We start from the raw sequence: 21,483 nt of genomic DNA, 5'->3' as shown, positions 1-21,483 counted from the left end.
GCGAGTGTGCACACCTCGGGGTGTGTCAGAGGGAGGGAATCCTGCTCTGCTTTCCATGCAGGGCAGCAGTGGTGGCCGGTGGAGATGTGGGGTGGAGGGATGAGCACAGCAAGGCTCTGGTTCGGCTGTATTTTGCAATGTCCCTTTGCCTGGGGACAGCATCGGGGTGGGGTGATGGCAGTGGGATGGGAGCAGGAGGTGGTAGGTGCAGGGCTGCCCGCATTCGTTTCTCTGCAAGGTGTCCCTGTTTGCACAAGCAGGTGAAGTGCTGGCAAAGTGTGCAGCGTGGGCAGCGGGATTGGAGCGGGACGAAGGGCTGCGCTGCAGAGCATCACCATCAGCCCGGCCCGGGGAGGCTTTGCCTGCTGGATTTTCTGGGCTTTCATTCAATTTGGAAATTAATTCTCTCGTTCTCAGTTGCATGAAGTAACTCGGGCGTGTACCTGTGAGTGAGGCTGGGGAGCCATCCAGGTACTGAGGGACTTGCAATGCGATTCTGAAATCCCTTAATCTTATTAGTAAGTGACAGTGTCAGCTTCCACCGCAGCAGAGCTGGAGCAGCAACAGCCCTTTAATTTTCCTAAAAGGTCCGTGTAACACAATGCTGCATTTGCTGAGTATGGTACAAATGACAGATAATTCCTTTCCAAGGAAGGCTTCGAGTTGTTTTCAAAGAAAGAAAAAGGCTTTTTTTCCCCTGCATTCTGCCTTACTCTCATATTGCTGAGTCTAAGCTAGGGGATGCTAAACATGAAATGTTTGCAGTGTAAGAGGTGGCCCATGCTGTGAGGTGCGGAGAGCTGTGTCCTGCAGGATTCTTACAGCCATCGGGGGAGAAATCAGCAGCATTAACCTTCATCTGTGCACTGCTGCCTGTGGAAGCCATGCAATGAATCAAAGGCGTGGTGACAATGTCAGGGTCCCCTTCAGGTCCTGCAGGATGGCAGCGATGCCTTTGCCTTGCTGAGATCCCCTAGCAGTGCTCCTGCCCCAGCTGGGAGCATCATGGGATCGGGCTGGAGGCATTTGGTGATCATCCCACCTGTCCTGGCCTTCTCCAGCTCAGAGCGATGTCCCTTTCTGCTTGGAAACGCCTCATCCTACAGCTCTGCCCCCACTCTGCTGTGTTTAAGCGAGCCAGCACAGGGACAGCTGCAAATTTTGCCTGCCTGGAAAGATCCAGACTGCCCTTTGGCAAAACCTCGGCAGTTCGAGCTCAGAATTGGATTCCTGTAAGCATTCCTGCAAGGAACTGAAAGCCCGAATCGAAATGACACATGGGAAGCATTGCCCATCCACGTGCTTTCACCTGTGCTTCAGAGTCAGGGGCTCTCAAACCCCGTTTCAACCACACGAGGTAAATATGGGTCTTCAGCAGCATTAGGATTGGTGTCTTCCAGCAGCAGCCCCATCTCTCTGGTTTATGAGGAGGACAGACAGGGTGTAATTGGGAGCGTGGCTCCTGCCTCTCCCCTGCAGTGCCTTTCACTTTGGGGATTATTAAGCACTCGGAGCAGACTGTGCACAACCTATTTGTTTTGCTGTGCTTTTTCCTCTCTTTTTATTTTGTTCATTTTTTATTTACATGAGCCCTTGGGAACACAATACTAAAAATGTTATTAAGAAGCCATTGACCACACATGCCCTGCAGATTTTTTTGTTTAATAAAAGCTGCTGCCTATTGCTTTGGAGAAAGGAAGAGCACAAGGGGAGCTGCAAATATATTTCCTGCAAGAGTGGGTGAAGTGCTGAAGAAAAGACCTTTGGTGAGGCAGTGCCACCCCTCTGGTTCTGATGGAGCTTGGCTTTCCTCCATGGCTCAACTCAAGCATTGGGTTGCAGTTGGTCCACAATGAGGGAAGTAATGGCTGGATGCTACCCTAGGACCGAGGAACTGCAGTGCCTCCCTCCCACAGAAACTCATGTCTTTGGCCAATTCTTGCTCCGTTTCTCCTTCCTTCTGCTCTCGGAACATGCATTAGGCATTGTGCTGAGCTGGGAACCAGCTCCCTGCTGTGCCTCAGCTCCCATCCAGAGCTGCACCTTGCTCCGACCATACCCACAGGCAGTGCAATTAAAGCTCAGTTCCTTTGGTGTAATTTGGGATACTCCCCCAACGCCACAGCTGGTGTGGGTTCACCTTCCCCCCTGCTCTGATGAGATGGTGCTGAAGGACGGAGGTTGCAATCTTGAGGTTGGACTCAACAATCCTTATGAGCCCATTCCAATTCAAATATTCAATGGTTCTATGATGCTTTGGGGAAGAAGATGTGCAGATGCTGCTCAGCCAGGTACCCTTGGTGGGAGCGGTGCTGACTGCACCTCTGGAGCTGCTCTTCACCTGCAGCAGTGGGAGCTCTGCTTAGAACATCTGCTATTCCATCGAGGCCTTTCATTCCCACCCGGGCTTCTGTTCTGAATATTTGATGTTGTTCTCAAATGAGAGAGTGCAAATGTTAAGATGGTTGAATAATTTTGCCCCAGGGTTCGTGCATTAATGATGAGAATGATCACCATCTCAGTAGTTAGTAGTTCAGGACTTAACAAAAGGTTAACAAAAGGTATGAAACAATTAAGCCGTGATTAACAGACAAGAGTTTCTGTAATAGCAGACCTAGGTTTTATGGTGCTGTTTTCAGCCCTTTCTAAGATAGATGGAAATGCAGAGGTTCTTTCACTGAAAAGAACAGGTGGTGGTGGTGGTTGCTGGTGGCTCCAGAGGAGACCCAAGCAGAGCCCAGCCCTGGAACATGGTGTAGAAATGGGATATACAGCCTTCTTCATGTACGTTTATGGGATGGTTTGGTGCTGGGAAGTGGCAGGTTGTGTTCTGATGCCCAAGACTACTTAAAGGAGGCATTTTCTGATGCCCAGCATGGCAGAACCTCATAAGCCCAGGCCTTCTTGAGGTTATTTTTGCATGGGGAAACACCTTACTGGACAGAACTTCAATTTTCACGTTCAAAGACTTCCAAAAGCAGTTTTCGGAATTAAATAAGAGTGAGACAATTAGGTGAGAGCAGCAGGAAGAAGGAATTAAAAGGCTTCTACAGAAGACATGAGTTTCTGTGGGAGGGGGGCAGAGGAGGTCCTTGGTCTGCCTCAGAGTGCTGGAGGACCACAGATCTGCTGCATCCAGCCAACTCATCGATCCATAAACATCTGTCAGAGGTATGGAAGAGGGTAAATCACAAAGAGTTTAATTATTGGGTAGTGCCATCAGTACTGCTGCTTGCCTCTTGGGTGTTACGAAGGGCCTTGAGTGAAGAGGCAGAGCAGTTTCCTAAGGCTGGGTTGTGTCCCCGGAGCACCTCCCCAAAGCTCGTGGGGTCGCTGGCGGGCTCTTTGTGAGCCACCAGCAATCATGGGAGATGCTAATTCGGATTCTGGAGGGGATTAATTAGCTAAAATGGTCTTACTGTATGCAGGCTGGTAATAGCCTTGTGGGTGCAATGTTTCTGGTTTAGAGAGGTGTCTGATGGCTTTGGGAGCAGGAAGGAGCCCAAAATAGCAGCACACTGGTGCCCGTGGTTATTTTCTTTTCTAGGTATCTTATCATGGAGCAAATGACTCCGTGTCATCTTGGGATCTCCCCACACAACCTCTGCAGCCCATCTCTGCAAGACATCTCATTAGCTGCTCCTATTTAAGAACAAAATCTATCACTTCCATGGCTGCTTTCCTGTGTGTAAGGATGTGTAAAGCAGCCCACGGGGGTTCAGGGGTCTGCTTACAGCATGGACCCTTCTTGGGAAGGGGGGGCAAGCTCAGGCTTAGGGGCTGGTGTTGCTCCTCCTCGAGAGAGCCTGGTGTGGACCCAGCTGTGCTGCTGGCAGCCCTGGAAAACGTGCAGGTTTGGGAACCAGGCTGTCCCAGCCTGCTGCTGCTATCCAGCATCTGCCTGTTCATAACTTCCAGCTGCTCCTTCCTGTTCGCTGCCTGGCATTCATGGGCTAGCTGTCAGTAATCCTCCTCTATCTACTCCATGCTGATGCCTTGCTCAGTTTTTGTTCCCTTTCCAAAGCCTTGGCACAAATGTTCTTAACCCCTTTCACCCCCTATTTCCCACCCCAGTGGCATTGCAGGGCTGCAGAGCATTTCTTGCACCGCTGCTTGGGGCGGTGTCCTTTATCTCCTTTGCTCGTGACAGTGCATGGCAAGGACAGAGAAATGCATAAAGTCAGAAAATACACAGGCAGCATGGCCACAAATCATCCTGCTCCTCCTGGTAGAAGAGTTACTGAAGAAAATTGGGCTATCAGCGTTGCTGCCAGTTGTACAGTGCTTTCGGATGGACAAGGTGACAGAGCTAATTTTCAATCCCACTGGGATGGAGAAAGCTGTGAACTACCAGGGATAGAAAATGCCACGCATATATATATATTTATGTATGTATATATTCATGTTGAACACAGAGAGATGCTGTCAGTACCAGTTTTCACTTAGTGTCAGCCTTGTCCGATGCACTTGGGTGACAAAGCACGCTGCGTTGCCTTTACTTAATATTTGGCAGGCTCTGAGGAGAGGAATTAGCTCAACACAGATATAATTATTCCACCAGGATGATCATTTCTGTGAGGCTCCAACTGAAATTTCCCTGAGGAATGGCCCACAGGGAGCAGAGATGGGGCTGAGCGTGAAGACGATGGCCAGATCACAACACCCAGGGGAGAGCCCAGCCTTCCTCCGGGGCTGGCAGAGGAAGGGATGGTTTATTCCCATGGCTTTTGGCCAGTGAATGGCTTCTGCTGTGAGCTCACCTGCAAGGCACACAGCTGGGGATGCAGTGGGAACAACTTGCCGGGCTCAGGATGCTGCTGATCTCATGTGGTTCCTGCAACACCTTGCACATGGTTAGGGCTGTGTGCTGGATGGGCTCTCACACCAAGCACATGAGTTTTACCATTGCTGTGCATTCCATATAAATGTTTTCCCTTTTTGTTTTCTTTTCAGGGCTTGTAGTTATGCCTCGTAAATAACTCCTCATGGAATTGTGCGATTTTCTATTCCTTTGGCTGGATGATGGGGGTCAAGGATGCTGAAATGAAAGGAGGCCTCATACAGGGATGGGAGCAGAGGGATTTGATTGCACGCAAGCCCTGCAACAGTGAAGAGCATTGTTCTTAGGAGCACCGCTGCCCAAAACAGCACTGCAAGCACAGATCCCTGAGGTGTGAGGCTGGGAACTTCAACAGCAGCAAATTGCAGAGTCCAGGAGCTCCCCTGAAAGGGCTATCGTTAACAGCGGGTTTAAAAGCAAATCTAATGGATGTTGGAGAAATAAACCACCTTTATCCTGGGCATTTGCTGCTCAGTCCCAGTGCTCCTGCAGAGCTCGGGCTGTGGAGGCACAGCACCACTCAGGTAAGCTCCTTCCTTTATGGGTGGAGACTTTACCTGGCTGTCCTGAGAGCTAATACGGATTTTGCTTCATGTTTAGCAATCAGATATTTTCCTTGTCTCCTGCAAGGAGAAACATTTATTCGTTCCTAGGCTTTGACCTAATTCTTGGCCATAAATATTCAGATTTCTTCAAGGGAGCGGAGAAGAGATGGGAAAACAGAAGCCTTGATCAAAACGACACAGATGTGAAGCAGCCTTTAATTGATTTGCTTTTGTCAGACATAATTAAGTCCTACATTTCGTTGCAGCTCTTGGCTCCCATTCAGATCTCAAGACGTCTTCAGCGATAAGGAGCGCTGTGGCTTCCAATGAGACCGATGGGCTCTTGCACAGGAGGCACGACGTCTTCTGTTGTGTTGGCTGGAAGTAAAGCCGCGAGGCACAGCCAAAAACCCAGCTTTCTGACTGCGATAAGGTGCCAAAATGTCACTCCTCCTTCTGTGCTTCTTGCTTGAGCACTCCTTCCCCTTCTGTGCGTATCGCTCGCTTTGTGGTTCGTCAGCTCCGGGTGGGCTGCGCTGCCCACACTGCCTGATGGAGCCCAAATGGATCTGCTTTGAGGACGTGCTTCAATCTCACCTATATCTTATTCCTGGATATAGATTGGCTTCAGTGCATTTCAAGTCCTTTGTTGAGCCAAGGCCCGTGCCAACACATCCATTCCATTACGCTGAGAGCAGCATCAAGGATTTGGGTTCCTTTACGCTACTCACTGTCCATCAGAACTAAGCAGTGCCTTTTCCCATGTATTTGGAAGGAAAAAAGAACCAATTCTGTAGCACAGTGAAGAAGCTGGGTGAATGCTTAGGGTGGGCAAAGCCCAAGGCAGTCTGTATTTACATTCTGCTAACTCCATCAGGCACAGGTCTTGCTGGAGGTGAGTGTACAACAGGGCTGTCTTCAATAAGAGGCTGAGGATATCTAGGGAGCTTTAACTGTGAAGGCTCCTGTAAGGTTTTCATAACTCCTGCCAAAGGAGAAAGACTTAAAAACCTTCCTTTGCCTTGCTCTCTTTCTGTCTATTGTATTATTTAATCTCACCTTCGCTCAGCAGAGTTCTTATGTGCTGAAAGGAAATGAAATCTCTGCTGTGTTATTATTGCTCTCTGCTTAGATAAATAGCATTGTGCTGAATTCAGGGCACGGCTCGCCAGCTTTTACCTTCTAAATATGCTGCTCTGGGGCAGCACAGCTCTGAGAGTGAGGAGTGCTCCGAGGTGTTGCTGAGAGATCTTCCCATCTCCGCCACTGAAACTGAATCCTTTAACAAGAAAACAAAGCTGTGGGACATTCAGGGTGAGAAAGACACTGGGATTTGTCACCTACCCACAATACCACAGCAGAAGCTGGATTTGGGTTCAGTGAGACCGTCGTAGGGATGCTTTGTCCTGCTTTTTGCTTGCAGGGCTGAGAAAGCCTTTTTTCCCAAGGTTTTAATCTCCAACTTGCTGACAGTGTAATGCAAGGACGTGCACAGACCCTGGGCTTCGCACAGCCTTAGGAGTGGTTCTGCTGCTCTGACAGCAGGTGTCCCAGCAGCTGCAGTGTGAAATGCTCCTGTAGGACAGTGCCCCTTCTCCTCACAAATGAGGACAGCAGAGGAAATTAAGCATGACGGTTCTTCCCAATGCACTGCTCACCTGGGGTTCACAGAGTCACTAATGTTGGCAAAGCACTCTAAGGTCATCAAGTCAAACCATGGATGCTCGTGGGCCAGCAGCTCTGGGGCACCTTCGAGACGTGGGAGGAGGGACAAAAGGTCTGGATGAGCTGCGGGTTAGGAGAGAGCAGGATGGTTCTCCTGAAGCTGAGCATCGGAGGAACTGGAGAATGGAGGGTCTTATTTGGTGCCTGGTTCTCATGGGGGGCTGTGTGTTCCAGCACTGGGATCTCACAGGGGTCACAGAAGAGACTTGATGTGATGACCATCAGCTGCCGTTTCCAATTGACCAGTGTGATCATTCCTATTTCAACCCACCATTCTCAGGCCCTGCTGTGGACCTAAGAACAGCTTCAGTGACAAACTCTCCCCGTGTCCTCTATTTCAGCCCTCCTGGTGATTGGCTGCTGACTCTCTGATCCTATTCTGGTCCTTTGGAACACTCTGAGGTTGCATTCATGGACTCTCATCTCTTGCTGCAGTGCACTGCTTCATGCTCTTGTGATACTTTGCTGCTTTTATGTGCTAAAGCGGTAAGGATACTAAGTAAATGTGAAAGATATGAAATTAATTCACTTTTTTTTTTTAATTGAAGAAGAATGAGGGATGGCCCTTCCCTTCCCTTCCCTTCCCTTCCCTTCCCTTCCCTTCCCTTCCCTTCCCTTCCCTTCCCTTCCCTTCCCTTCCCTTCCCTTCCCTTCCCTTCCCTTCCCTTCCCTTCTTTTTTGCCAGAAAATTTCCACACTAACATTTATTTTTGTCTGCAGGAGAATTATAAGAGAGATTATAAGTGAGATTTCCAACGTTGTGCTGGCAGAGCAAAGAATGAGTGTGGAGCTGTGCTTACCTAATGAACCCCCATGTGGCAGGAGGAGGTCCTGTGGCCCACAGCTGCCTGGTGATGTGCAAAAAGCAAATTGCTGTCACTGCAGAGGTGCTGAGAGTGACTTCTGGAAGCCCTATGCGTCTGGTAACTAAAACGCCATAAGGATTTCTCATAATGATAGCTAACAGTTTTCTAGCCAAAAGGCATTTTGGCCAAAACAAACCCCAAGTCTATTCCAGACCTTGCTGGGCAGGAATTTTGTGGTTGCCTAGGAACCGCTGATCACAGCCTGATTGCATCCAATAGGGGCTGTCAAAGGGCAGCTTCTTCTGCGTTTCCATCAGTATCATCACTGTCACAGCCATGCAGTCCTATGGCAGCTTCTAAGGGGCCAAAGCAGCATTGGGGGAGCTGCACTTGGAAGTGGATGGGAGATAAGGGCAGAAAACGGGAGTGCATGTAGGGGATTTTGAAGCGGAGTTCATCATGGATGATGGACAAGCCCTTGGAATTCATCATAAGGAGCCTAGCCATGGTAGGTATTAATGATAGGAAAAAAGCAGTAGTTTGCAAAAGGAGCTTGATACCACATGACGTGTATCAGGAATTACAAAGCTCAGCCAGCTGATGAAAGACAAGTTTTAAAAGAGCGTTGGAAGCTGTGGCTGTCAAGAGGAGGCACAAAAAAACTGAATATCTTTAACAGAGGGAAAAAAATGGTTCCAGCTGGAGGGTTCGTCAGTGCGTGGAGTGGTTCAATCCATGCAGTCATCTTCGGTCAGTGTTTCTTTGTGGCATTTGGAAAGACAGAACGATGTGCTTTGTATCTCTAATGGGCAGTACAATCTTTCCCAACCCGTCTTTAATCAGCAGAGTAGTAAATTATGTCTGTGTTGTCAGGGGGTACACTTAGAAATCAGTGTCTATGTAATGCGTGTTGGAGAGTCTCAGAAGAGCTGGCATAGAAGGCTGAGGTCTGCAGATGTTCATTTTTAATCAGCACCAGAAAAGCTGGGAAAAGGCTAGTTTGTATTTTAAAAAGGCTGTTATTATATCTGGGATAAATGCAAGCTAGTAATTGTGGACAGAGCAATATAACAGGTGAAAGAGAATTCAATCAATGAGGAATTCAGCGCTAGGAATAAAACGAATGGGTTTATGAAACATAGGTCTTTAGGAGCTTGGATTCATCAGCTTAGTCATGGTTATTAGGCAGGTCGAGGACAACCCGTGTTTTGCAAAGTGCTTGACACAGTTTTACATGGCAGAGGGGGGAGCATTGCCCCATGGTGGGAGCTCTGCTGGGGTTGGCTGTGGCTGCACCATCCTTTCCAGATGCGGAGCGAGGTAAGGCCTCTTGCTGGGCTGTCTGTTATAAAATTGAGCTTTGTTGCTTGTTTGTTTGTTTGTTTTCCCCACAGTGTTGCTGTAGGAATTATGGGTGAGGGCGGGAGCCAACTGCAAGGAACGTTTTGAGAAGGAAAATTAAAAGATAAATGGTTCCAAAAAGGGCGGCGTAGTCTATTTATGTGGCTGTGTTCCATCCAAGAAGGCATTCGGATATGTCCTCGGCACAGCTGACTCAACCCAGCTACCAAAACATGGACAGCACAGGGTCTGTGCCTGTCTGCATAGAGCAGTGTTGCTGAGTGCCTTCCACACCCAAGGGGCAGCATCTTCACCTTTCTGCCTTCCCAAGGATGCTGAGGGTGTCAGAGGGCCAGTTGGAGCCATTCCTCCCTTTCCAGTTCTGCCTTCTCCAAGGGATCGTCCCAGCCATGGGATGTAGGATGAGGGAGAGATGCTGCCAGAGCCTCACTCTGCCCTCCACCATCACGTTGGCTATTAGCAAGAGCTCAGGAGGAATCCATGAAGCCTGAGGAGCAGTGCAAGTTCACCCTGTGAGAAGACTCAACCTGTCCATTCCTCTCATGTTTCTTCTTGGTTTCTAACAGTGACTTGAAAGGATACGGTGCTGCTGTCAAAGATGTGTCAGGAGCACGGCAGAGCCTCTCAGAGTTGCTAGGTGACTGCTGCCCTCAGGGCACAAATCCCAATCCCGCCTGCTCCTGGGATGAGTAATGCATCTCGTTGGCATCTGTTGGGCAAAAGCACTGCCGCTTGGGGCTTGCAGCTTGAGTCACTGCTGGTTGAGCAGCAGGTTCCGGGGGTGGCCGGGGGATGCTCCTTACACTCCGAGGTGCTCAGCCCCAAAGCAAATCTCTGCCTTATGGATGGGGTTGGAGCAACCCGGTCACCTGGCTCGTGCTGGAGAGATGCTCCTCTCACCTGAGCACTGTGACTGCAAGAAGGTGTGCTTGTTGGCCAGCACTCTTCAATTGGCAATCAAAGACCTCAGGGTAGAGGAGCGTTCCACATCCTGATGATGAAAATAGGAAAAGCAAGACATGGGGAGATGGAGAGTCTGACCCATTCCAGGTGGAGTCAGGACTTGATGCAGGCACTGACCCCTCAGTGTCTCATCACATTTCTCTGGGCTTCCAAGGTTTTCAGTTAATTTCTCAAGTTAAATATAGTTATGGCATAACTTCAAAAATGTTTTTTTGGTTGGTCTGCCTTCTAGTTTCACATGGTTTCAGGTTAAATGCTGTTCTGGCTGTGTCCCAGTGAAGGACTGAATTGATGCACAAGTTTTTTAAGGTCAGTTCTCCCCACCTGACAAACAGGAGGTATTTTAGTCCATGGTAGCCAGTGATTTTGATGCCTGAGTGCTCTCTGTTAAGAACATATTACAAAGAAATGGGAAACTTATTTCAGTGACATTCGCTGGCCAAGCAGAAGAAATGATAAACTGCGATGTTTTCAGGCTGTTCACCTTTGTTTGAAGGGTGAAGTGGTGCTTGAAGGCATGGCAGCGGGATGCAGCCCCCAGCGCTTGTTGCACTGTGGCAGTGACCAGAAGGCCACACAGAGACCGCCCGTGGAAGATGCTGCACAAACACAAACTGAAGAGCAGGACATGCCTGAAGGAGTGCCGTTAGAGCAGAAGGACTGAGACAGTGTGAGGAATCAATGGCAAAATAGGTCCCGTTAATTTCAGCAGTGGCATTGGGCTTGCTCATGTAGCTACTGCAGAGGGGCTGACTCGATGATCCCTAGAGGACCCTCCCAACCCCTGCAGTTTTATGATATCCAGTTGGGTTCAGGATGCTTTTATGGAAAATATGCATTTTGTGTGTATGAAGAGGAGAAGCAAAGGTTTCCCCACCTGGGCTTTGGTGTTGGAAAAAGCTGGAAGCACAGCGCGGAGCAGATCATGGGCAGCAAAGTGAGGGCTGTGCTGTAGCATGGCATGGGTGGGGAGACTTCAGGAAGCCCTGGGTGAGCTGCTGTTGAGATCTGCACAGGGGGCAGAGACTCACATAGCTAACGAGCTCCAGGGCAGCTCATCTGCCTTAGATTGCAGGCTTTTCTCCAAGCAGGGATGGTAAATTGCAAGCGAAAATAATTTCTGTCAAGGATCTAATGATGCTTGAAGTTCCTGCAACCTTTCAGATAAACAGGGTGGAACAGCGCAGTGAATTTTGTAAGAAATCTCTAAAAATGTGCAGTGAACATAATGGAGCAAAATTGATCTGTTGTTTTCTCTTTCAGGAAGCAAATATTGCATGAGGAGGAAAAGAGAATATGGGCCAGAAAATACAGCTGTACTCTCAGAATGCGTTGGTCACAGGGACAGCAGCTGTCCCCAAACTTAATATTTTTCATTAAAAAGAAAATTAAGATCAGGAATTTCTCCAGGGCTTTAAAAACATGCTCTGTCAGAGAGTTCTAGAATTGTTAATGTTGGAAAAGACCACAGAGATCATTTAGTTCAACCACCAACCCACCACGTGGCTGGGGGTGAAGTAGAGGTCCTTGGTGCGCCTGTGGTGGAGGCCCAGCAGTGGCAAAAGGGATGGCTGAGGATGAAAAAGATCCTTGTATCATTTTGAGGTGGGATATTAGGAACAATTTATCTTCCAAAATAGCAGTGATGCGGGGGGCACAGCTGCCCAGGGGGGTGGTGGGGTCACCATCCCTGGAGGCGTTCTGGAACGTGGAGATGTGACACGGAGGGATGTGGTCAGTGGGCACGGTGGGGTGGGCTGAGGTTGGACTTGGGGACCTCAGAGGTCTTTTCCAGCCTTAATGACTGTATGATTCTATAGTGATTCTGTAACAGACCTCTGGCAGACCCACGCGGAGGGAGCACCCTTCTGCACAAAGCAGAGGATGGGCTGCAGACAAGCTGGGAACAGGTGGATGAGTGCAGGCTAACTCGGAGAAGGAGCTGGCAGGCACTGCTGTGCGTGTTTATCGCAGAGCTAGCAGGGCTCATTTTGATAGCAGCACGTGTCTGCTGCCAGCTCCTGCAGCTGCCATAGGTGGTTTCAACACTCCCAAATCTGCCTCTGGCTGTATGGGGACATGGATGTGCTGCGGCTGCCCCATCCTCCAGGGCTCTCCTCCAGCCTCGGAAAGCTCCATGAGCCCACTGCAGCTCCGCTCCTCTCGTTAGGTTTGGCTGCATCTCATCGTTAACGAGCAAAAAGCCCAACAGCCCCCCAGCCAACTAGGGAATGATTTCTCAGCGCTCTCCTTGAGGGCAGCAGCTGCATCTGGTATTTCTTAGAATGAAAGCAAATATTTTTCTTTCTGTCTATCTTTCTTTCTTCCTTCCTTCCTTTTTTCCTAGAACTTAATTTTCAATAAAGCCCTCTGCTTGCCAGAGGTGACATATTCTGCAGCTGAGACACCCGACGGCACCTCAGGACATTGCAGACGACTTCAGATGTTTCTGTTCCACATTTATTCTGTTAGCTTTCCATCACGGTCACCGTGCCTCTAACCTGGGGTTTTGGCTCTTATGACTCGGAGCTCGGAGAGTGAGTGGCATCACATCTTTCCAGGAAAATGCTGTGTAAGTTTGACTTGAAGTATGTGGAAGTTTGGCTGGAATTCATCAAGGACTGACCTAGAGATGAAAAGGGGGTGTGAAAGTTCTCGTTGAGTTTGTGAACTTCCTTTGTTCTCTTTGGATCCTCGTGATTTATGTGTTTTTGCAGAATTCAGTGCACTCCAACTGAGCTAAAATCTCAGGAGAAGAAAAATAAGAGGAACTCAAATCTATACCAAATATATTCATCAAGCAAAACCATTAAGCCCGGTACATTTCAACGCTGGAACTAAAGGCATCCTACCAGATTTTACTGTTAGTTTTATGTGGAAGGCACTTGGGTACAGTGATGGACTTCCTTAAAAGAGAATGGATGGGATTTGGGCAGGCAAAGCCGTGGGGGATGCAAGGAGAAAAATGTCTCCTGTGCAAATCCAGCACGAGTAGAGAAAAACTTGTGTAATGCTTGCATGCTTGTCCATGTGCACACTCTTTGCACGCTTGGACTGGTGCATTGCACCCCCAGTTCCCAACTGATAAGCAATGGGGCAAATACGATGTACAGAAGTTGGGGTGCTGGGGGGCTGTTTTCTGGTGCCCGTTTCCAGGCTCTCTTGAACATTTGGTCTTGCTTTTGGATGGTCCTATGTGGAGGCAGAGGTTGGACTCGATGAGCCTTATGGTTCTGTTCCAACATGGGGTATTCTGTGACTCTGTGATGTGGGTCTCGGTCCTGGTACTGGATGGGACAGGACTGAAGGTCCCTTGATGCACCAAAGATTATTTTTTCCCCTTCTGCTGCTGAAGTTTGGCAATACTTGCAAATGTCACCGCCTGTCAGACAGAGCTTTTGCATTTCCCATCCCCTGGAGTGGAGGCTGCCTATCAAGTGTCTCTTCCCCACACTTTAATGTTTCTGGTAAATGTACTGATTTGATTTTTTGATTTTGTCTGAGCAAAATAAGCGCGTGTCACACGCCTGAGCTGACAGCCGAGGGAAAAACCGAGGCGCGGCCAAGGGGATGGAATGAGTTATCCCTCCTGGTGCTACACAGGCAGGCCAATGTGAGGCAAGAGCCATTTAGTCCACGTGTTTGCACTGTGCCCCCGCAGAGGTGTGGAGCTGGGAATGGGCGACGGAGCTTTTGTGTCTCGCAGTGGATGCTGGCAATAACAGGAGCTTCTGTTGATGTTTAGCGATGACATATCAGTTTCTCCTTTTTATCTAATAAATACAATCTCTTGCACAGGCAGAGATCCCAGCAGAAGTATTTAGATGAAGAATTAGCTCAAGCAGTGAGAGCAAATAAAAACCCCAGAGAGATGCATTTGTAGCGCTGCTAAGCCTTGCAATGTTCAGGCTTCAAGCGAAGACCATCAAGATGATTTTCCACTGACTCTTGCAAATCAGTCTGACTCCCACAAACTGCTGATGACACATGCTTTGCAAAAGAAAAAGCCATCTCTTCTTGCTTTGGACGGGGTCATTTGCTGCATCCTCTGTGCAGCCTTCTGATTGCAGAGGGATGCACCAGGAGTCAGCACAGTGCTGACCATGAGTCTCCTCTCCCAGCACAGCTGCTTTACACAAGGCTCCCTGCAACACCTGCGGACTTGCAAAGGGGAATGCAGCGTCTAACATACACCAGGAATGTCACAGTGAGGTTGGGGAGGCGCAAGTGCTGTGTGAAGGGCAGTGCAAGGGAAGCTCGGACCCAACCAACCTTCTGCTAGAGGAATGTCCCTTCTTCTATCAGGTGCCCTCCTCGCTGCGTGCTAGGTGTGAAAAATCCCACGTGTATTTGCACGGATTGAAGAGTTGACAAGACAGTGAGAACAAAGCCATATGCTGCATGTCATCATTTATATCCCACACTTTCTAAATCCCCCACCAGGATCACAGTATTTTTCTCACTTGTGAGTTTCATGGAAGGAAAATAGAAGCCTAATAGAAAGCAGAAGGAGCTCCATGTTTTCTGCTTCAGCATCACCTGCTGGTTCCAATGGGATCTGCAAAGTGGTGGAAGGGCTCGTGAGGGGTCGTGCAGGCGGTGCACAGTAACCCATTTTGCAGGCTGTGGGGTTTCTAATGGGATGCGTAGGCGCTGCTCCATAATGGCTCATCACCTGAAGACGTGAATGAAGAAAACCAGGTCAGGGAGGACAGGAATAAGGCAGAACTGTTAACTCGTTTAAATTTTACTGTCATACTCTGAGATTCGCAGTGATGAGGAGGCATTAAAAGGCATTCCTGTACAAATCTTAACCCCCACCCACTGACTGCAGGACTGAGCTGCTGCACTACTGGGTTATAGTGGAGGCAGCACCGAGACCATTGTATAACCTCATCTGTCCTCTGTGGAAGCCTGAAGTCTGCAGGAAAGCACAAATCTAAACCTCTAGAAGTATAATTGACCCCGAGGTAAGGGAACAATATTAGAAATGCCATTTCCCCTCTCTTTCCCTTCCCATTTCCTCAGCCCTCATTCAGATTTACATAAAACCAGTTGATAGCTTGAGATAATGCTTCTTAATGCTTGTAGGGTCATCTCATGCAAGGAAAAGATCTGAATAGAGTTTTCAATTTTTTGAATTTATTTATTTATTTTTTTACAATTTAATGAAAAGTTGGGGATTTTTTGCCCTCGAGCCCATCCTCTTGCACAGCTGACCCTCAGTGCAGGAGAGGGACCCAATAACTACACCAAACCCCGGCTGTGTGGAAACCTGACCAGTGCAGATCTTTGATGGCATTAGAAATAGAAGGCTTCAATCACATGTCAGGAGATGGAGGTTTGGCACCGAGGGATGTGGTCAGTGGGCATGGTGGGGTGGGTTGGGGTTGGATTTGGTGGTCTTGGAGGTCTTTTCCAGCTTCAGTGACTCTGTGATCCTATGCACAGAGAGCTGCCCTATCCTAGGAGGACCTGTGAGGAGCTTTATGCCTCCTCCAACCCCAGCCCTGTTCTCTATGGGCTGCTATTCTTCTGGTTTGTGTTTGAGAGCCCAGCAGTGATAAGTGTGTTAGGCTATCTACTCCTTACAGACTTTTCACACAGTTTTTCACATTCAGAACTGGAAATTGTAGTAGGATATCTGTCTCTCAGGAGCTTTTCACACATTTTTTCACATTCAAAGGCTTGGCTTCATCATACACACACAATACCAGCATCGGTTCTTCTGCCCAACCAGATCCCAGACCGTCAGTGCCGGAAAATTGCAGCCCAGGTGGCACCAATGGGTCCCATTGCTGTGCTGAGTGCAGGTGGGGCACGTTGGGAAGAAGGGATAAAAGAGCCACGTGGTGGGTGGGAGGGAATGTGGTGGAGTGGGAAGTGTGGGAGCAGCTCAATAGGGATGGCACTGCTTCCAGGTAAGGCTGTGGGTTGGAGGAAGGTGGGGTAGGGTCTCACTGGAGGTGAAGCATTGTTTTTGGGAGGAGTATCTGAGCAGAGTGGTGTGCTATAGAACAAGGGGAGGCTGTTCTCTTGAGGGTGGCTGATTATTTTTCAGAAGGAGCTGTGAGTATGGGGGTTGTATGGCTGGGTGCTGTCCCTGGGGCACCGTTTAGAGGTGTTACCCTTTTCCATCAAAGCTTTAGGCCCTGGTTTTTGGCTCCTGCAAAGCAGCACAGCTCTGCTGGAACCAACTCATCCCAGCAGAGCAGTTGACTCTCAATCCCACATAACATTATGAAATTTGAAGCATATGTACAGCGCTGCTGGCATGGCTCTTTGCATGACATCTTCAGAACGAGCTTGACAGTCACATAAATAGCATATGTGAGAAGGCCTTATGGATCTGCTGCTTGTTGCATATTATTTACATACATATTCTGTACCTAGCTGATGGCTCTGCTGCATTTGTCTTCCTTTTATCTCTCTTTTTTTTCTTCCTAGTGATGGTTTTGCCAGGGCCTGGAATCTTCTAAAGGCAGGTATTCAAACCTCTAAAAAATGGATAGGAATGTAATTCCCACTACAATTCCTTGAAATCTCCAGTAAGCATCTATAACTTCCTCTTGCTAGAGAATGGAACAGGAGAATGCTTCAGGGGCTGCACTCAGGTGGGACAGGACTGTGGGGACAAGCTGCCCAACAGCAAGTTAGTGAGCATCTGTTGTTATTGATCCAAATAACAACAAGATCTTGAGTGACACCGCCTTGAGAAAAGAAAGCTCTGAGGGAAGCAACCAGCAAATGGCTGCTGAATATCTCAGTGCTGGGCTATTTTGCAGTAGATTTGTTGTTCTATGATGCAGTGCAGATGTGGCGAGCAGGTCATTGCTCTGAAGGGCTTTTGCCATCTGAGCATGGAGTTGTGCCCTTCCCTAAGGGACAAGAGGGTGAGATGCTGGGATGGGGCTTGGAGGATCTGCGTGCGTCGTTGCTTCTGTCTTACTGGTGGCTGTGTAAATAGCACAGCTGCTATCTCCTTCTCCTAAATCAGAGCCCTTCCCTCTCCTGGCACCTGGGCTGTGGGGGCCCACAGTACTGAGCAACAGTCACTGGGTGCCTGGGTGACTTTGGGTACATGGAGTGGGGGGCCAACATCCATGTCCTGGGGAGGGAATGGCCGGAGGGAGGAGGGTTTGCCTCGTGAGACTAGAGAGATTTGCTCACTTCCAAGTTGATGGGTTTGAGATGGAAAAAGGAATGAGACTGTAAAGAGTAATATAATGTTACAGAGAAGATGGCTAATGGGCTCATTCAGAACCACCTGAAATGATCACTCCCTGGGAAATTGTGAATAATGGTGGCAAACAGTAAAAAATATCAGCGAAGGGGGTGACGTCAGGCACTCGCCTTCTCCTCTTAGAACTTGAGGGATTTTGCTTTAAATGAATTCATGATGTGAGCATGATTGGCTTGAATTACCTGTAAGCAGTGAGGATCAGCTTGCCACCATGCAGGCTGTCCTGCAGAATACAGGTGGCTGCTGACGTTAAGTTACACCCCTTATTGAGGGCCCTGCAGTGATACCTGAGGGCTGTGGGACCCCCCCCACTGTGGGAGACTGCTGTTCCTCTGGATGTGGCTGAAGGGTATGTCCAAGACACGCAAGGAACATGGGAGGAATTGAGCAGAACTGAAGCAGCTCTTCTTGTGCTCAGGTTTTGGAGGCGGAATGGCTCTCTCTTCTCCCACTTTGTGCTCCCGGGGGATGGAGTGGGAGCAGCTGTATTCCCTGGCGTAGTAACCACATGGATTTGGGTGCTGGAGAGCAAATAGGAGGAGAATGATGTGAGGAAAAGTGGAGAGATTTCTGTTGTATTTATGCCTGAGGTGGGTAGGAATTACATTTATTTTTCTGTCCTACTGCTTTACAAGAGCAATAAGTTGATTCCAGTTTTACTGCTGAGGTGCACCCAGGGATCAGCTGTCTCTTGAGTGAGATTTTTATTGGATGCTGTGCCCATTGTGGATCCGTCCTCGCCTGCAGCCTCGGCTGTGGGCTGGGATTTTGGGGTGCAGGGAGCAGGCACAGATCACATCCTGATTCTGACACGTGTGTTGGGAGCAGAAGCACGGAGCAGGGATGGGAGAGCTCTGCTGCGTCTGCTGTCTTCGTGCACTCGTCTGGGTGTATATTCATGGTGTGATGTGCACGGGTTGGATCCCCATTGTGAGCTATCCCTGAGTATCTCCTTCCTCATGGAAGGAAAAGAGGAAAGGATGTGGCGTCCCATTGGCCCCACTTCCTTTGGTGGGCTTTAGGGATGTCCCAGTGCAGGTTGAGACCTGGAGGAGCCTTTTTTTCTGATGTTGGTTGTTCCCAGGCCCCTGCTTCTTCCTACTGAACTCTTACTGATCTTTAACCTATCAGTTCTGATGCTTAGCATCCCTGAAAAGGGACTGCGGACACTTCTGCCACCTCCAAAAGGAGCCTGATGGAGCAAATATGGAAGCTACAATGAATTCATATTGCAAATATTGAAGTCAGCGTGCCCTCTCCTTAATAGATGTTATTTCTCATTCTTCAAAGCAGTTCATCAGTGATGGAAGGCGGATAATCCACTTCTGGAATCCTTCTTCCCTCGCGTTCTTGCATGATTTATAACATAGCTGGAGGAAGAGAATTTGTCAGCACCATCTCTGTGAAGTAATGCTGAATCCCATTGCAGGAGGGACTCTGGAGAGGTGATTTTTGAGCCTGAGAAATGGTTGTTGTTTTTTCCATTCTGCCCTGACTTTTCATTCATTACTTCCTGCCAGCTCCTCTGATGCTGTTTGCCATAGATCTGTGGCATTACGTAAAGCAGTCAGTGCTCATAAACAGACCCCAGCATCTCTCCTGTCTTGCTGTGCCATCGCAGGGTGAGCAGGGACTGCTCTCTTCCACAGCTTGGCTGCCCCAGGTCTCCCTTTCCATGCTTGTTCTGCACGTTTTCCACCTCTGGAAAGTTCTTGCTCCAATATCTCTCTCCACCATGCAGTTCTTCCATATAAAATGCTGGTACCTGCTCTGGTTGTTTCCTCGGTGCTGAAAGATGCAGTGCTCGGTGGTGCTGCTCAGCAGTGATCTGGTGAAGGGAGCAGAGACTCTCAGAGCTGACCCTTGAAAAGCATGAACTTTTGATCCACAAAGCAGGACCTTTCGGGCTTACAGCAGCGATTAATGGCAGAGAACAAAGCTACCTGCCCGTTGCATCTATTTCTCACCCTTCTAAATAGCTTAACCTAGCTCCGCAATAGGGGAACAAGTGGCTTGATCAACGGCACTGTGCTTCCAAGGGTGATGTGTGCCAGTGCCATCAGTTCTGATGGGAGAAGGGTGTGCACGTCAACCAGAGGTGCTCTCAGTGCTCATAGCACAGGCAACGATGGGAGAAATGAGTCTCCTGTGCACATTGCTGGATTTTGGAGTAATGGTTAATATCCAAAGAACACATTCCACCTGCCTGTCTTTGGTGAGAGTGCAAATGTAGCTAGAACTCTGTATCTGCTTCGTGCCCATCAGCGCAGCAGTGATAGATGGGTTTCTGACCCCCTGCTCTCCTAGCAGCCCAGCACACCCTGCATCCCCCAACCTGTCTTCTTCTCTCTGTTAGAAATAATTTCCCATCTTGCAAAATTAATTCTCTGCTCACAGTCGCCTTGATTAAATGGCACAGCAAAGTGTGCTGAAGGTGGCAGAACAGCTCTGACAGAGGGGCTTCACCTCCTGAAAGGAAAGGCATAGAGTTGTGGGCTTCTGCTGCTATGGAGTGCAGGGGACTGAGGGCTGCTCTCTGCAAAAGCAGCAGACATTCTCCATGTCATGGAACAACGTTTGTGAAGTTAACCAAATTGAAGCAACACCAAATGCAGCCATTGGCACCGATCTGTTATGGATATTCTAATTGTTTACCCCATTTGTGTATAATTTTGGCTTGATATTTAATTCTGCAGATTCACTCAGGGTCAGGCTGGAGGGGCTCTGGGCACGCGATGGAGATGTCTCTGTTCACTGCAGGGAGTGTTGGATCGATGGCCTTTAGGGGTCCCTTCCACCTCAAATGATTCTGTGATTGGGTTGGGGTCACACTGAGCAGAACGGAGGGATTGGGACTGAAGGCGCAGCAGGAATATGTTGGGTTTTCCTATGTGAGAGGACGTTAAGCAGCGTGAAGGCTGTCCAGGTGAGCTCTCTGCTCTGATTTACTGCTGTTCTTCCTTCAGCCTCTGAAAATCAACCCATTAACAATTAAAGTAATGTCTCATCCAGAATTTATTTCACACTCCCGTTAATGGACTGACCAAAACACCTTCAAACGCCGGGGCTCTCCTGCATCACACAGAGGGCTGTATCTCTGATGTGTGCTTTTCCCCTTCGTTCCCTCTCAAAGCTGGGACCTGCTTTCATGGAAGCATTTAGGAACACTGCTGCATGTTCCCATACCATTACTGGTGTGAGGAAGGTGCAGCTTCTGTGTTAAATATCTCCAGACAAGCTTTAATGTGGAACTGGAGCAGCAAGGGCTGTCTGCTGGGCCCAAGCTGCCCTCTTGGGCTGCCTGTGGGCTCTGGAAGTGAAGCAGTGTTTGCTGCCCAAGGAGACTGTACTCCTGTCTGTCTCCTGGGCCATACCAATGTGTGCTGAACTGTTGGGTTGCACTGGAAAACTGCTTCTGCCATCTGTGATAGGTGAGAGGGGCAGCAGAGCGTGAGGCCCTGCAGGCAGGGTGCCCTTGGTGTGGGATCAGAACAGGGCAGACCCCACGGTCCCCTCTGCCCCCCATGCGTGGGGATGGCAGACAGCTGTGGTCACATCCCATGGCTGGATTCGGGGGGGCAGGGTCTGCAGCTCCGAAGCTCCACGTGCTCCTCAAACTGAGACAAAGCGGGGGATGCTCTCGGTTATACCCCCCCCTCCCCCCCCTCACTTTAGCCACCATAGCTCCGACAGCCCCGGCTCTCAGCCCTCCGTGCCATTTGGCCGCTTTCTAGGTTAAATTCCCCAAATTCTGCCTCTGCTCTGGGAGCGCTCAGCCCTCCCGGCTGCGGAGCGGCCCCAGGTGGGTGCGGGACATTGCCGGGGGCTGCGGGGGTTCGGTGCTGGAGCCCCTCTTCCAGCTGCGGGGTTACGGGGGGAGGGCGGCAGCTCCGAGCGGTGGGGACGGAGCCCGCAGGTGTGGGTTCGCTCTGCTTTGGTGGGTTTGGCATTTTCCTTTTTTTTTTTCTCCTTTTAATCCATCCCCTCCCTCTTCCCCCC

At 49.3% G+C, this 21,483-nt stretch overlaps 1 long non-coding RNA gene across 1 annotated transcript in view; it reads left to right on the top strand.

Moving 5' to 3' along the window:
- LOC124417336 overlaps positions 1 to 21,483 on the top strand; it is a 55,787-nt gene extending 34,304 nt beyond the window's left edge. The window contains exons 2-4 of the long non-coding RNA XR_006931921.1: positions 4,954 to 5,364; positions 5,652 to 7,596; positions 7,831 to 21,483. This is a non-coding gene — a long non-coding RNA (uncharacterized LOC124417336). The remainder of the gene's footprint in view (positions 1 to 4,953; positions 5,365 to 5,651; positions 7,597 to 7,830) is intronic.

This window comes from Gallus gallus, chromosome 20 (genome assembly GCF_016699485.2).
Source record: "Gallus gallus isolate bGalGal1 chromosome 20, bGalGal1.mat.broiler.GRCg7b, whole genome shotgun sequence".
NCBI lineage: Eukaryota > Metazoa > Chordata > Aves > Galliformes > Phasianidae > Gallus > Gallus gallus.
Note: the sequence above shows the minus strand (reverse complement) of the source record. Positions and strands in the feature narration are given on the sequence as shown.